This window comes from Spermophilus citellus (assembly GCF_964194105.1).
Source record: "Spermophilus citellus genome assembly, chromosome: 11".
Taxonomy (NCBI): domain Eukaryota; kingdom Metazoa; phylum Chordata; class Mammalia; order Rodentia; family Sciuridae; genus Spermophilus; species Spermophilus citellus.
The window spans coordinates 37,858,231-37,873,717 of record NC_138192.1 but is presented as its reverse complement, the minus strand read 5'-3'; the positions used below and the strand labels follow the sequence as shown (position 1 = coordinate 37,873,717).

Sequence of the window (15,487 nt, the reverse complement as noted above, 5' to 3'; positions counted from 1 at the left end):
TAGGAAGCAGCCATTTTGGGAAAGAAAGTCATGGTCCTAGACTTTGTGGTCCCTTCACCTCAGGGCACATCCTGGGGTAAGCTGTGCGTTCTCTCATCTTTCCGTGCATCGTTTTATACGTGTGACGTCTCTTAGTCCCACAGGAAGCTCAAGAGCTGAGGTAGTCCCTTCCAGAATTGAGGAGGCCAAGTCTCAGGTCATAGGTCATCGGTGGTGACAGTGCCAAGAAAAATGGAGGGACATTTTGCAAATTAAAAAAAAAAAAATCCGTGACCGGAGGGTGCTCCCCCTTTGATGTCTACACAGTGACCACAGTGTGTGACCTGTGTCCTGGTCACATGAGTTGCCATAGACATTTTTGTGAGTGTTTCTGCACCAATGTCATCATTGAGTTGAGTGGCCACACGATAAGTCAGTGGCATTAGGATCCATGGTCATCACAGCTTAGTTAAGTAAGGGACACGATATGGTTCCCGCCCTAGGACGGGTGCTGTAGGCAGAGTGGTCACTTGCCAGGTTCGTTTTCCTCTCTGTCAAACAGAGCACATAGGCCTTGTGCTGGGTGTTTTCTGTCTATACCGTGTTCTCCTTCCGTCTCTGCCCTGCTCCGTGCCCCGAGGACGGATCAGTTGGTGGCCTGGTCCTCTGGCTTCTGGTCAGGGTTGGCCAGTTTGCTACAATGAGGGACAGCAGAGCAGAGTGGAGCTGGGGGTCCTCATGGCTCTGGCTCCTCCATGCCAGTCACTGGGGCTGCCTTCCTTCTTCCCGGAAGGCCACCTCTGTCAGGTGGGTGACACCCTCTGGGTCAGGCCCTCACTCGGGCTTCCTGCCCTGCACACGGACTGCTTTCCTGGTTAGGGCATTGTGCTGTTCCTTCTTGCTCTTCCAGCCCACATCTTGTAATAACTTCTTTATGAACATTCTAGAATTTTCTAGAACCCTGATGCTAAAATGCAAAAGTCACTTTTAACATTCAAGCTGGCTCTGAACCTTTCGGCCTACAGTTTCATATAGTGGAACAAGGGACCTTGTTTTTCCTTCTGTTATTCTTGTGGTGTGCATGCAGTTGTGTCTTCCCCTCTCGTTCTCTCTCTCTTTGCCTTCTCTTGTTTCTGTTCAGTTCTGCATGTTTTAGTAACACTGTGCAGGTGTTTGAAATCACACACACACACACACACACACTTGCACTCACACACCCCCCCCACACCCACTGTTCTTTTCTTTCTCAGGCCTTGGAGGCACTTGTGTGAATGTTGGCTGTATTCCTAAGAAACTGATGCACCAGGCTGCCCTTCTAGGACAGGCCTTGCAGGACTCAAGGAAATTTGGCTGGGAGTATAATCAACAGGGTGAGTAACGATTTATGAAATGTAGATGGGGAGGGAAAAAATGTAGGTTTCTTAGATATGTGCGATTTTTATAGTTGAGCTTGAAAATCATTTGGTAAGCATTTATTAGAAGCCACACACCTGTCATCTCAGCAGCTCAGGAGGCTGAGCCAGGAGAATCACAAGATGGAGGCCAGCCTCAGCAACTTAGGGAGGCCCTGAGCAATTTGGTGAGACCCTGACTCTAAATAAAAAATTTAAAAGGGCTGGGGATGGGGCTCAGGGGTTAAGCACCCCTGGGTTCAGTCTCTGGTACCAAAAAAAAAAAAAAAAAAATCCCACTGTGTACGAGGCAGATACAGAGACTGTAGAGATGGCTCCACTCTTGTGGTCCTCCTGCCTAGGGAGGGAGCTGTTTCAGCTCTAGCAATTCCAGGCCCTTAGCCAAATGGGAAGATTAATGATCACTGTTTTCAGAATTTGTTCAAGCATGAGGAAATTAGAATAGTATCAGTAGTTGTTTGAGTTTGATCTATTACTCTGATACCATTTTCTGTTTTATCAGTTGTTATGTTGTCTTTTGGTTAATGAAAGGTGAGAAACAAATTCATCCATAACCACTTATTGGCTGGGCAGACAGGAGGACAATGGAGTTCCTGCACGTAATTCTGTTGGGTGAGATGGTCAAGGAGATCCGTTGTGTGCACTCAAATTGACTGGGCTGGTGTGCACATTGACTTGAGGGGCACCTAATGCAGCTTTGAGGTCAGGGAGAGTTTAGACGCTCTTCTGGGACAAGGTGACCCTTGATCCACAGAGAAAAGGAACATGAAGGACAGCAGCAGTTATGAAGATGTGCTAAGACACAGCCCAGACAAAACATGCATCAGGAGCAGGTGGGGTAAAGAACAGGCACGTGATGTTGGGAGAAATCAGATTAGAGAGGTCAGCATGTCGTAGGCCCTGAAGTGCTATCATAAGGAGTTGATTTTACCCACAGTTAATGCAGCCATTGAGGAGTTCATTCAGCAGGAGAGGAGCGTGCACTACAGTTTGGATGCTTGATCCCTCTGATGTCACCAAGGGAAAAAAGAAATTGGGTAGGGAGGCAAGAAATGACAGAGACCTGAGCTAAGACTGAAGTCTGGCTGGAGTGCAGGGGTGGGTTTAGAGATGTTGAGCCTGTGGGACTGACTACATATGGTGACCAGCTGACTGTGTGCTGTGCTCTCCATCATGGCTGAGTGTCAGAATATCTGGTGGAGTTTCTAAAAAGATAAAAATGACTTGTCTTTATCCTGAGAGATTCTGATCCAGTTGATGTGGGCATATGCCTACTTTTTTTTATACTGGAGATTGAACTCAGGGGCACTTAACCACTGGGCCCTATCCCCAGCCCTTTTTCATATTTTATTTAGAGACAGGGTCTCTGAGTTGCTTAGGGCCTCACTAAGTTGCTGAGGCTGGCCTCCAACTTGCAATCCTCCTGTCTCAGCCTCCCCTGCTGCAGGGATGACAGGCGTGAACCACCACACCTGCTCCCTCAATTTTCTTTTTGGAACTCTGCTTCTTGCATGTGCTTTGTAATATAAGATAGGAAGAGAGATGGAAGTTGCCAATTGTCTTCTGTCAACGTTTGATTTTTAAAGCAGTAGCTAGTAGTTCTCGCATGGCTGTATATAACTTACCATTAAGCGTCAAGGTCACTTTGGGCCTTCACCTGGTCGTTTCAGTGAAGCACAACTGGAACACTCTGACAGAGGCCATTCAGAACCACATCGGCTCTCTCAACTGGAGCTACAGGTTGTCGCTGAGGGAGAAGGGAGTGACCTATGTCAATGCCTATGGGAATTTGTGGACCATCATAAAATCAAGGTACTTTCTGAATTTTTTGCCCTTCTCTTGGCCTTTCCTTAGACCTGCTCACACTTGCCTTAAACTCACACAGAGGCCTGTTCTTGGCTGTGTTTGTTGATTATGTGCCTGTGCAAATTGAAAGAAATTGCTTTTCCAAGAACTCTTAAAATTATTATTTGCCTTTGATTCTATCGCCATCTTAACAGAAAGTGTTCAGACCAGAGAGTTCAAAGTTCACAAGACTAGAAAGATCAACATTTTAGCAGTGGAATCCTTTCTAAAAGTGAAACCTTACCTAAAAGTCTCTATATATTATTATAAAAGCATTGGTAAAAGCAATGTCATTTAAAATGCAATAATATATATTATACACATATTAATATAATGTCTCTATATATGGCCTTATTATGTGTAACGTGTGTTGTTATATTTAATATAGTATGTAACATCATTTTATATTTTTATATGCGTAATGTTTGCACACTCTGAGACCAGTGTACAAGGTAAATGAGATCATTTTGATGAACACAGAAGTTTTCACTAGAGTTCGGATCAATAGCCAGGTATCACCCTCAGCATCCGCTTTATTCCACACTTGGCCTTGATGGCACAGTGTGAAGTGAGCTTGACAAGATTTCCCGTTATTTTGTAGTCAGGTGTTACCTCAGAAGGATCTGGGCTGAGGTGGCTCTTAAAACCTTAACTTGGGGACCTAGTGGGGACCTCAGAGGTAGAACACGTGCCCAGCCTGCTGGAGGCGCAGGATTTCACCCCCAGCACCAGGTTAAAAAGCAAAGTTCCATGACTGATCTGAATCGTATCCTTCACAGGAAACACTGTAGAAATGCAGCGTCAGTTTTATTTCTCAAATAATAATAATATGCCTGGTACAGATGGTTGAACAGCTGTTTTAGTCAGGTTTTTTGCTGCTGTGACTAAAAGACCAGATCAGAACAGTTTTAGGGGAGGACAAGTGGACGTGGGGCCTAGGGTGTCACAGGTCGCAGTCCACAGATGGCCGCTCTCGGTTTCACCTCACCACTGCACCCCCAGCCCTGCTGTCCCCCAGGTCCCGGCCCTTGCAGGCCTGCATGCTGTCCTGGTCCTGTGCACGGCTCTCAATCGACCCTCCCTGGGCACCTCATGCCTCCTTTGAAGCCACCCTGGGCTGGTTTCCTCGTTGCTTTCCAGCCCCCCTCTGCCCTTGACCATGCCTGTTCTGTGAAGGCGGCTCTCATCCGCGGTGCCCACCACGCTGCACCGTGGTTCATCCTGGTGAACCAGGAGCCCTGGTCTGGGTGGCGCCCGTCTTGTCCAGTGTACTGTACAGTGTGTGGAATAAGTGAAGTTTGCTCTCCTTCTTTCCCAAGGCAACCAATAAAAAAGGACAGGAAAGTTATTTTTCTGCTACAAAGTTTGTCATAGCAACCGGTGAAAGGCCACGGTACTTGGGCATCCAAGGGGATAAAGAATACTGTGTTACGAGGTAAGAGTAAATGGATGGTTTTAAATTGATAAATTGCCTTACGTCTGTGTTTCCAGCTTGTTCACTCTCTATCTTATTGCACAAAAGATTTGAATCGGTAACAAAAGTACATGCAAGGCAGGAAGCTAAGTCAAGTGATAAGACAGAGAAAATAAGATCAAGTAAACAGGGTCAGTGGTAAAACTTACACCCAAAATATGCTGGGCTGCTCCATGATTGCTGGGAATGGCGGAGGAATTTGGTTGTAAGCTTCAGACAGACAAATGCAATTAGCGTCAGGGTTTAGGGTGAGGGGGTCAATGGGAAGCCGATGGTCAGGAGCCACACGGCCCCCTCCGCACTTGCAATGGCAGGTCCCTGTGGGTCAGCACGGGAGGTGCTGCAGGCTGCTATCTATGGCTGCAGACTTTTCTGGGCGGGCTGACGTAGGAGAGCAGCTGTGGACTGGGGGGTAGATCAGTGGTCTAGTAACTGTCCAGTCTGCCCAAGGCCCATCCCCAGCAGTACAAGGCAGGTAGGTAGGCAGGTGGGTAGATAGACAGATGGACTGATAGACTGCTAGAGAGAATTTTCTATTTATTTATTTTTTTAATATTTATTTTTTAGTTTTCGGCGGACACAACATCTTTGTTTGTATGTGGTGCTGAGGATCGAACCCGGGCCGCACGCATGCCAGGCGAGCACACTACCGCTTGAGCCACATCCCCAGCCCCCTAGACTACTAGATATATAGACTGAGAGACAGATGGACTGATAGACTACTAGATAGATAGACTCATAGATATGGAATGATAGACTACTAGGAAGATAGAGAGATAGACTGATAGATAGATGGATAGATAGACAGATGGACTGGTAGACTACTAGATAGATAGACATGATGAAATGATAGACTACTAGGAAGATAGAGAGATACACTGATAGATGGATAGACAGACAGACAGATGGATTGATAGACTACTAGATAGACAGATGGACTGATAGACTACTAGATAGATAGATAAATGGACTGATGCACTACTAGGTAGATAGACAGATGGACTGATAGACTACTACATAGACTGATAGATATAGACAGATTTTATAGACTGATAGATGGATAGACAGATACACAGACAGATGGACTGATAGGCTACTAGATAGATGGACTAATAGACAGATGGACTGATAGACTACTAGATAAACTGATAGATATAGACTGTAGACTACGAGGGAGATAGACTGATAGATAGACAGATGGATTGGTAGACTACTAGATAGATAGATGGACTGATAGATAGATATTGACTGATAGAGTATTAGAGAGATTAAACAGACTCTTAGATAGATATAGACTAATAGACTATTAGATAGATAGATTGATAGACTGATAGACGGATAGATAGATACATAGATGACTGGACTGATAGACTACTAAATAGATACACACAATAGATAGGTAGGTAGATGATAGATAGATAGATAGATAGATATGGAGGGGGGAGGGAAAAGGAGAGAAAGCATTTCTGTCGCACTGTGATTCAGGCGACCACACAGTACATACTGGATGTGTGCACACATCCACGTGCCCACACACACACGCACTGCCAAAACAACCAACCATTTTCTTTTCAGTGCAGTCTAATATTTCCTATTTTTGTTTTTTAAATACTTGTGATCTCATTTGATGTTGAATGAAGCTGAGTGTCCCCCTCCCGTCCCCCCACGGGAGCCTCAGACACAGACACCCAGGCTGTTTCCTGTCGTGTCCTTCCATCCAGGTCCCACGATGCGCGTGGGCCAGCCCAGGTCATCATGCACTGAAATCCAGGGCCTGGCTTCACGTCCTCTCTTTCCCATCTCTGTTTTCAGTGACGACCTGTTCTCTCTGCCTTACTGCCCCGGCAAGACCTTAGTGGTGGGAGCCTCTTACGTCGCCCTGGAGTGCACAGGCTTTCTGGCGGGCTTTGGCTTAGAAGTGACCGTTATGGTGCGTTCAATCCTTCTTCGCGGCTTTGATCAAGAGATGGCAGAGAAAGTGGGTTCCTACATGGAGAGACATGGCGTTAAGTTCTTGAGGAGGAAATTTGTCCCTGTGAAGGTGAGTCTGAATGGCCCTTGAATCCCTTTCTGTTCTAATTCTCACTTTAACTTTTTAATTTTACCCCTTCTCACTTTATTTCATTAAATAAATGACTCTGCACTTAAATAGTGTTGCAAATACTGAACCCACGCCCCCAAAAAACCACAAAACTGGTCTCACTTGTCCTTGGCTCTTACCCTGGAGATCCTAGATCTTCTCGAAGGCTCTTTCAAGGACATCCTTAGCAGGTCCCATCTTTAATAAGCCCTGCACACCTGGTTGGTCCCCATTTTCCCTTTTCTCTTTACAGAAAGAGCTTCTCTGTCTGCCACTTGCAATTCCTTGCCTCCTTTACACACTTAGTTGACTCCCACCTGCTTGGTGAAGCTGCTTGTGGGGAGACCCAGTGGTCATATCTCTGTGCTCACCTTACTGGGCCTCCTGACAGCCTGTGGGGAAGGTGACATTCCTTTTGTGTGACATTCCTCTGGTTTCAAGGGCTCTCCTTCCTGCCTTCTGTGGCTCCAGGGTCTGTGGTTTGGTTTTACTTTATGTGGTACTGGGGTTGGAACCCAGGACTTGGCCCAGGATGGGCCAGCGCTCTACCACTCAGCTACACACCCAGTCCCCACTCAGCCTGAGAATCCAGCATCCTGTTTTTCAACCCTGGCGTCTCTGCATTTTTTTTTTTTAACCTGGGTGGTCTTCTGGCTGCTCTTTAGTTTTAGTCATTTACATGCTAATGACTCAGATTGGTAGCTCCCAATCCCTGCACTCATTCCTAACAGCTGCCTGCTGGGGGTTACCACTTGGGTCCCTCCAAAGCATCTGGGATTTAAGAAGACAAAGTTAGAGGATCTCTGCCTTTTCCTCCTAGACCCTGCCATCCTCCTGCCCATCTCAGTTCTCAGGAAGTATCCCAGGATCAGCTCATTCAACCAAGGCCTGGGATCCTCCCTTCATTTCCTATTCATGCTGCCTCTGATCTCAGCTAGTGCATTGCACCCTCCCACGTGGTGCTCGCTCATGACAGTGTTCCTTTCTGTCTCTCTGCCTGGTCCACGGGGTTCCCCCCATGCCCCCCCCCTCTGGTTAGCTTCCTGTCACTTCCCATGGACTCGGGACACCACTGATCCCTGCCAGATTCAGCAGCTGGAGAGAGGCTCACCCGGAAAGCTGAAAGTGTGGGCTAAATCCACTGAAGGACCAGAAACCATCGAGGAGGTGTACAACACAGTGAGTACTTATTTTATGAGCAGTGACTGGTTGAATATGTTCATAAATTACCAGAGATGAACCACGGGAAAATGGCACTGTGATTCATGTTTTTTAATTCTTCATAAGAGTGGAACAGGGCTGGGGGTAGAGCTCAGTTGAGAGACTGCTTACCTCACATGCGCAAGGCCCTGGGTTCAGTCCCCAGCACCACAGAATAAATAAATAAAGGTATTGTGTCCACCTACAACTAGAAAAGATTTTTTTTTTAATGAGTGGAATAAATATGGACCATAGTGGGGGCTGCTCACATTTGAGTTTTCAATGACACATGGATGTATACATCATTGTAACAGCACAGAACAAACTCTTTTTTAAAAGATTTTTATTTGTGTATTTATATTTTGTAGTTGCCGATGGACAGCATGCCTTTATTTTGTTTGTTTATTTTGATGCAGAGCTGAGGATCGAACCCAGTGCCTCACAAATGCTAGGTAGGCACTCTGCCGCTGAGCCCCAGCCCCAACCCCAGAACAAAACTCTTGAAGCTCTATACCCAAATGTTCTTGTTGCTAACTCCTGGGGAATTAGATATCGTATATATATCTTCATTTTCAAATTGTGGCAGTAGACACTGAATGTATTCTATTATTAAATAATAAAAAAAGTTCTTGGAGCTGTGGCTCAGTGGTAGAGTGCTCGCCTAGCACGTGCAAGGTACTGGGTTCGATCCTCAGCACCACATAAAAATAAACAAATAAAATAAAGATATTGTGTCCAACTACAACTAAAAAAATATTTTTGAAAAATTTTTTCTTAAGAATAAACAATACAAAATTCTGAAACACTTTGGCTTGCCTATGCAAGATTTTAGATGCTGGTAATTCTTTCAGCTGTACATTTATGTTTTATGAGCTCTTATATACAAAATTTTTTAGCTTAAAACAGTAAACATAACATAGAAAGGATCAAAAAAATACATTAAAAAATGAAAAAATAGAGGCTTTGATTAGGATTACATTGGCTGTATTAGAATACTCCTTCGGGAGTGTTCAGTGTAACAATCATTCATGGACAGGGCATATCGGTCATAGATCTTCTTTAACGACTCCCAACAAAGTTAATAAATTTCTATTAAATTAATTTTATTATTTTATTAACTGTATTTGATTTCTATTAAATTTAATTATTGCTCCTTTGTTATTTTAAACTAGTTCTAGGGAGATCAAGAGACCATCTGTTAGATTTATTCCTACTTACATATTTATGTGTAGCTGCAAATGGTATTTTTTTTAATATCGTCATTTATTACTGGTATGTAGAAATGGTGATTTTTGTGTTGAGAGTTCGTGTTCAGTCATCTTGCTAAACTCTCATTTAATAATTTATCCTTAGGTTATTTTAGGTTTCCTGTGTACGAGTTCATATTATCCGTGAATAAGAGCATATTTAAGTTCCTATTATCTGCTTTCTACTCTAATACTTGTCCTCCTGCCTAAGCGCTCGAGCGAGGACCCCCGAGGACCCCCCAGTAGGCCTTTATGGGGATCAGCAACATTCTTGCCTTGTTCTCTGTATCCAGAGGAAAGTTTTCCGAGTTTCATTACCAAAGACGTGATGTTTTCTGTAGGGTTTGAGTAGAGCATCCAGTTCAAGACATTCTTTCCTATTTTTTGTTTGCTGTTGGTTTTTTCTCTTTTGTTTCACCTGTCACAGTTTGGATATGAGGTGTCCCCCAAGATGTGCAGGTGGAAGGCTTGGTGGACTCTCCCATTCAGAGATTGGCTGAACAGATTCTTGGGAGATGCTGGGAACTGGAGGTGGGGAAACTCATTGGAGGCAGGGTCTTGGGGGCTGCCCTTGGGACTCTCTTGTTCTTGACCACTCTCTCTCTGCTTCTTGGCTGCCAAGAGGGGGAGACCTTGCCTCACCCCAGGCCTTAGCAATGGAGCCGCCGACCACAGACTGAGACTCTGAACTGTGAGCCAAAGAACATCTTTCCTCCTCAAAGTTGCTTTTCTAGGTATTTTGTCAAGTGATGCAAAGCTGACTAAAATATCTTAAAATTAGGAATGGACGTGCAGTTGTAATAATGGCTGTCTTACAGCTGTTGATGGTCTTTTGAGTCTCCGTGGCCTTGATGTTCTAAAGTCTAGTCAGCTTCACATTCCTGGAATCAACCCCACTTGGTTAGGCTAGATTGGGTTATTTCGATTTTTTGCATCTGTATTTAAGAATCATATTGGCGTATGATTTTCCTTTCACTATTGAACTTTTTTTATAGTTAGGTGTCAAGGTTATCAGAGCCCATAAAAGGAGTTGGAGTATGTTTCTTTCTTTCCTGTTTCTGGCAACCTCTATGTGATATTAGAATGGGTTTTTATGTTTGATGGAGTTCTCTGATGTTGCCATATGAGTCTAGAATTTTCTAGGAGACATATTTCAACACTGATTCTGTTTCTTTAATGATCAAAGAATTTTTTTAAATGTTCCATTTTTCTTTCTTGAGTTACTTTCAATATGTCATATTTTTCTAGGAATTAGTCCCGTTCATCTAGGTTTCCAAATATGTCAGTATAAAGTTGTTCACGATATCTGATTTTTAAAAGCTATTGATGTTTGAAGTGGGGTGTAATTTCCATGTAAAAATGCACACATCTTAATTGGGCATGGTGGCGCATGCCCATAATCCCAGCAGCTTGGGAGGCTGAGGCAGGAGGATCTCGAGTTCAAAGCCAGCCTCAGCAATGGCGAAGTGTTAAGCAATTCAGTGAGACCCTGTCTCTAAATGCAACACAGAATCAGACTGGGGATGTGGCTCAGTGGTTGAGGGCCCCTGAGTTCAATCCCCAGAATCCCCCCCCCCACAAAAAAAATGCACACATCTTAGATACACAGGCTAATTGGTTTGGACAGGTGCGGGTGTTCATGCCGTGCACACCCCTTCAAAGGCAGCAAAACATGACCGTGAGTCCAGAGACCTCCTGTCCCTTCCAGTCCCCAACCCTGGGCCACCACTGTTACCACAGGCTACCTCTGCCCATTCTCAACTCCCCATAAAGGGAATCAGACACTGTGTACTCTGCTCTTCAGTATATGGTACTCGTTCAGGTTGATGTTTTTAGGATTCTCCATGTGGTGTGCACTCGGTAGTTAGTTCTCTTACTGTATGGCCTAGACGAGTTTCTTTCTTTGCCTGTGTTGGGACACCTGTGTTCTTTTCATCTTAGGCTAATGTGATTACAACTTCTATGCATATTTCTTGTTTAAAACTTTGTGGGCCAGGCATGGTGGCACATTCCCGTAATCCCAGCGGCTCAGGAGGCTGAGGTAGGAGGATTGCAAGTGGAGGCCAGCCTCAGCAACTTAGCAAGGCCCTAAGCAACTCAGTGAGACCCTATCTCTAAATAAAATATAAAAAAGGACTGGGGATGGGGCTCAGGGATTAAGCACCCCTGGGTTCAATCCCCAGTATCAAAAAAAAAACCCTTTTTGTGGCCATATAATAATTTCTCTTGGATAAATATCTAGGAATGGCATGGCTTGATCATAGGATATTTCCATATTTAACTTTATGAATTTTTAAAATTTTTTTCAGTGCAGGGATGAATCCAGGGCTTATGTTGCAATGGAAGCACTCAGCACTTCCAGCCAGATAGTATCATTTTGTATTTGTATCAGCCACATGCAGGGCTTACCAATCTCTGATGCTTACCAATCTCTGATGTCGTCTGGCTTTCATTTTAGCCATTCTGGTGGATGGGTGGTGGAATCTTGCTGTTTTTTTCAAAAATATTTTTATTAGTGGTTGATGGACCTCTGTTTTATTTATTTATATGTGGTGCTGAGAATCAGACCCAGTGCCTCACACATGCTAGGCAGGTGCTTGACCACTGAGCCCCAGCCCTTGCTGTGGCTTTAATCTGCATCTTTGTGATAACTAACCACGTGCAGCAGTTTTTCATGTTGGACATTCATATATCTTCCCTTATGAAGTGTCCACTCAAGTCTTTGGCCATTTGTGTTGGGTGATTTGAATTCTTGTTCTTATATATCTGACGAGCCCTGTAAAGATCTTGAGTATATATTCCTTCTTCAGATACATGTAGTAGGAATTTTTTCTTCTCATCTGTGACTTGCCTATTTATTTTTAATAGGACCTTTTGATGAGCAGTGGTTTTAAAATTTTTATGAAACCCAGTTTCTCTCTTTTTTCTTTTACAGTTAGTGCTTCTGCAGTTCTGAGAAATCTTCGTTTCCCCCAAAGGTCATGAATCTCTCCTTGTGCTTTGCTTCTGAAGCTTTATAGTTTTATCTTCTAAAATATAAAACTGCAGCCCTCCTTGAACTAATTTTTATGTATGGCGTGATGGAAGAATTGAGCTTCTTTTTCCTCCATATCTGGTACCGTTTGTCCAAAACTCTTCCCTTTCTCTCTTGAATTATCTTGGTGCCTCAGTTGAAGTCATTTGACCATTCAACTGGGGGATCTCTCTGCACTCTTTACTCTGACCTGAGACCATGTGTCTTGGTGATCCTTTCCCTGGGACCGCATGGGTCAAATCACCGATCCTTTACAGTTACTTTCAGATAAGGTAGAGGAAGAACTCCAATTTTGCTTATGGCCTTTACATTTCCCTATGCTTTGAAAACAGATGTTCCCTAACTTTGAAAATAGTCTGCTTGGATTTTCATTGAGGTTGTGTTTATTTTATAGATCAGGTTGGAAGCACTGACTTGCTTTGTTCTGTGGGTGCTGGGGATGGGACCCAGGGCCTCATGCAGGCTAAGCATGTGCTCTGCCATGCCATCTTAACAGTGTCTGTTTTTCCAGTGCACACACCTCACGTATCTTTCCATTTGTTTCTCTTCATGATGCTTCATCATTGTGTTCTAGAGCGCTTTCACATATTTTGCAAAACTTCTTCCAAAATTTCATGATTTTTAAACTAGTATAAATGATATTTTTAAAATTTTCATTTTCAGTGGGGACTTATTGACCTTGTAGCCACTTAGGATGCATGTCTACAAGTAAATACAGTTTGTATATTCCTTTCCAATCTGCAAGGTTTTTGCCTGTTTCTTTCCTCGTTACAGGGGCTAAGAACCTCTAGGCCAGAGTTAACTAGGAGTTATGAGAATTTCCTGTGTGTTTCCCAATCTTAGGAGTGAAGCATTCAGTCTTTCATCATTGCTAGGAGGTGACCTGTAAGTTTTTTTACACGTGCCTTTCATATTCAATTGAGGAACTTTCTAAAAATTCTTTTTTTTTTTTTTCCTAAAAATTCTTCACGTGCTAAGAATTTTGTTTGGATGATGGAGTGTTGAATTTCGTCAAATGATTTTCCTGCAGCTATTAAGATGATCATTGTTTTCTTCTTGATCCGGTTAAGAGGATGAATTATACTGATAGATTTTATATGTCAAATTTGCAGTTTGAGGACAGATTCCCCTTGGTCATGAGAGCCTTTTTATATGTTTCTGTATTCAGTTTGCTAACATTTTGGGAAGGATTTTATATCTATGTTCATGAAGAGTAGGGACTTAGGATTTTCTTTTCTTTTAATGTCCTTATCTGTTTTGGTTTTGATTTTGCAGTCATGGAGGTAGAACCCAGGGCTGTACCCCCTGAACTGTGTCCCTGGCACTTTTTATCTTTTATTTAGAGTGAGGGTCTCACTGAGTTGTCCAGAATGACCTCCATCATGGTGAAATATTGTATCATTTCTTACTTAAGCATTCTGAAGACTCGAAGCAGAGGTGCCACCTGGGTCTGGAGTTAATTTTTTGGGCCTTTATAAATTGTAAATTCATTGTTTTATATTAGCTTGCTAGGTCAGTGAGTGGCTTGGATCTCAAATGTCCCAGAAAACCTCATGTGTTAAAGGCTTGGTTCCTAGCTTGGCGCTATTAGAAAGTGGTAGAACCTTGAGGTGGTGGAGCCTCGTGGAAGGAAGTTAGGTCACTATGAACATGCACTTCCTGTTTCTCTTTTTGCTTCCTGACCACCATGAGTTAAACAGGCTTCCTTCACGATGTTGTCCCTCAATGATGTATGACCCAGAGTGACAGGGCTGAGTGATCATGAAATGAAACCTCTAAAACTGCCAGTCAAAATAAACCTTTCCTCCTGTTAAGTCATCTATCTCAGGTATTTGTCAAGTAATGGAAAGCACAGGCCATAGTACCCCAAATCTACAAACTGGTGTAATCAACATTTATTTATTTTATCCCAATTCCAGAGATGGGAAGTTCAAGGTCAAGTAGTCATGAGATGTGTTTTCTCTTGTGTTTCTCCTTGGCTTGCAGATGGCTGCCTTCTTACTGTGTCCTCTCCTCCATTTGAGGGTTTTCTGTATCCTAATCTCTTCTTCTTCTAAGGGCATTACTCACACTGGATTAAGATTGTGTTAGTCAGCTTTCCGTTACTGTAACAGGATTCCTGAGATAATTCAACTTAAAAGGGACAAAAGTTTCTTTTGGCTTAGTGTTTGGGAAGTTTCACTACATGGTCTCTCCACCACCTCTCAGTGGGGCCAGAGGCTGGGGACCAAGCCTTTAACACAAGGGCCTTTGGGAGACCCTGGTCCAAACCATAGTAAGGACAAACCTGTGTGACCTTATTTTACCTTAATTACTACTTTACAGGCCCTATCTCCCAATACCGCCACAATCTAAGGTACTTGGATAAGACTTCAGCCTGTAGACACAGTTCGGCTCATGACCTGGGCTTATCAGACTTCTGTGTGTAAGATCAACAGGTTGTACTTTCAAAAACTCTTTCACCTAAGCCAACAGTAGACTGACTGGCAGAGATGGCTCATCATATTTCATTATTGTCCTTTTAATGTCTGAAGAACTTTTAGCAATGTGCCCGTTATGACAATATTTTTTTCTTCTTCTTCTAAATAAGGTCCTGCTAGCCATTGGCCGTGACTCCTGTACAAGGAAATTAGGCTTGGAGAAGATTGGTGTCAAAATCAATGAGAAGTAAGTACATGCGGTCGCAGCCCTGTTGCCACACAAAGCAAAGTTGGCTATAGGTCACCTCTTAGCATTGCTAAGATACGAATTTTGGGTGGGAGTGGTACTGAGGATTGAACTCAGGGGCACTCAACCCCTGAGCCCCCTCCCCAGCCCTATCTTGTATTTTATTTAGAGACAGGGTCTCACTGAGTTGCTTAGCACCTCGGCATTGCTGAGGCTGGCTTCGAACTCGCGATCCTCCTGCCTCAGCCTGCCAAGATATAAAGTTTTAATGTTTTAAATTTATCTCATAATATGTACCACGGCTGCTCTGTATTGATTTCTTCATCAATCAGGTACTCTTTTTTTTTTTTTTTTTAAGATGGACACATGGACACAATATCTTGTTTACTTATTTTTGTGTGGTACTGAGGCTCGGACCCAGGGCCTGTCATGTGTGAAGCAAGCACTCTGCCACTGAACCCCAGCCCAACCAGTTACTCAGATCGCTGTCTTAAAGAGTTCAGGCACTCAACAACAATTTAAAAATAAATGGAGACGTTCACCTAAAAA

General features: G+C 43.5%; 1 pseudogene across 1 annotated transcript in view; it reads left to right on the top strand.

Annotated features, from left to right (window-relative positions):
• The window catches only part of LOC308631329 (thioredoxin reductase 3-like), a 30,553-nt pseudogene extending 15,614 nt beyond the window's left edge, over window positions 1-14,939 (top strand). The window contains exons 5-12 of the transcript XR_014024310.1: window positions 4-76; window positions 1,230-1,349; window positions 3,062-3,203; window positions 4,556-4,671; window positions 6,523-6,751; window positions 7,877-7,969; window positions 13,046-13,156; window positions 14,862-14,939. The product of XR_014024310.1 is annotated as a thioredoxin reductase 3-like (transcript). The remainder of the gene's footprint in view (window positions 1-3; window positions 77-1,229; window positions 1,350-3,061; window positions 3,204-4,555; window positions 4,672-6,522; window positions 6,752-7,876; window positions 7,970-13,045; window positions 13,157-14,861) is intronic.
• Window positions 14,940-15,487: the final 548 nt, after the last annotated feature.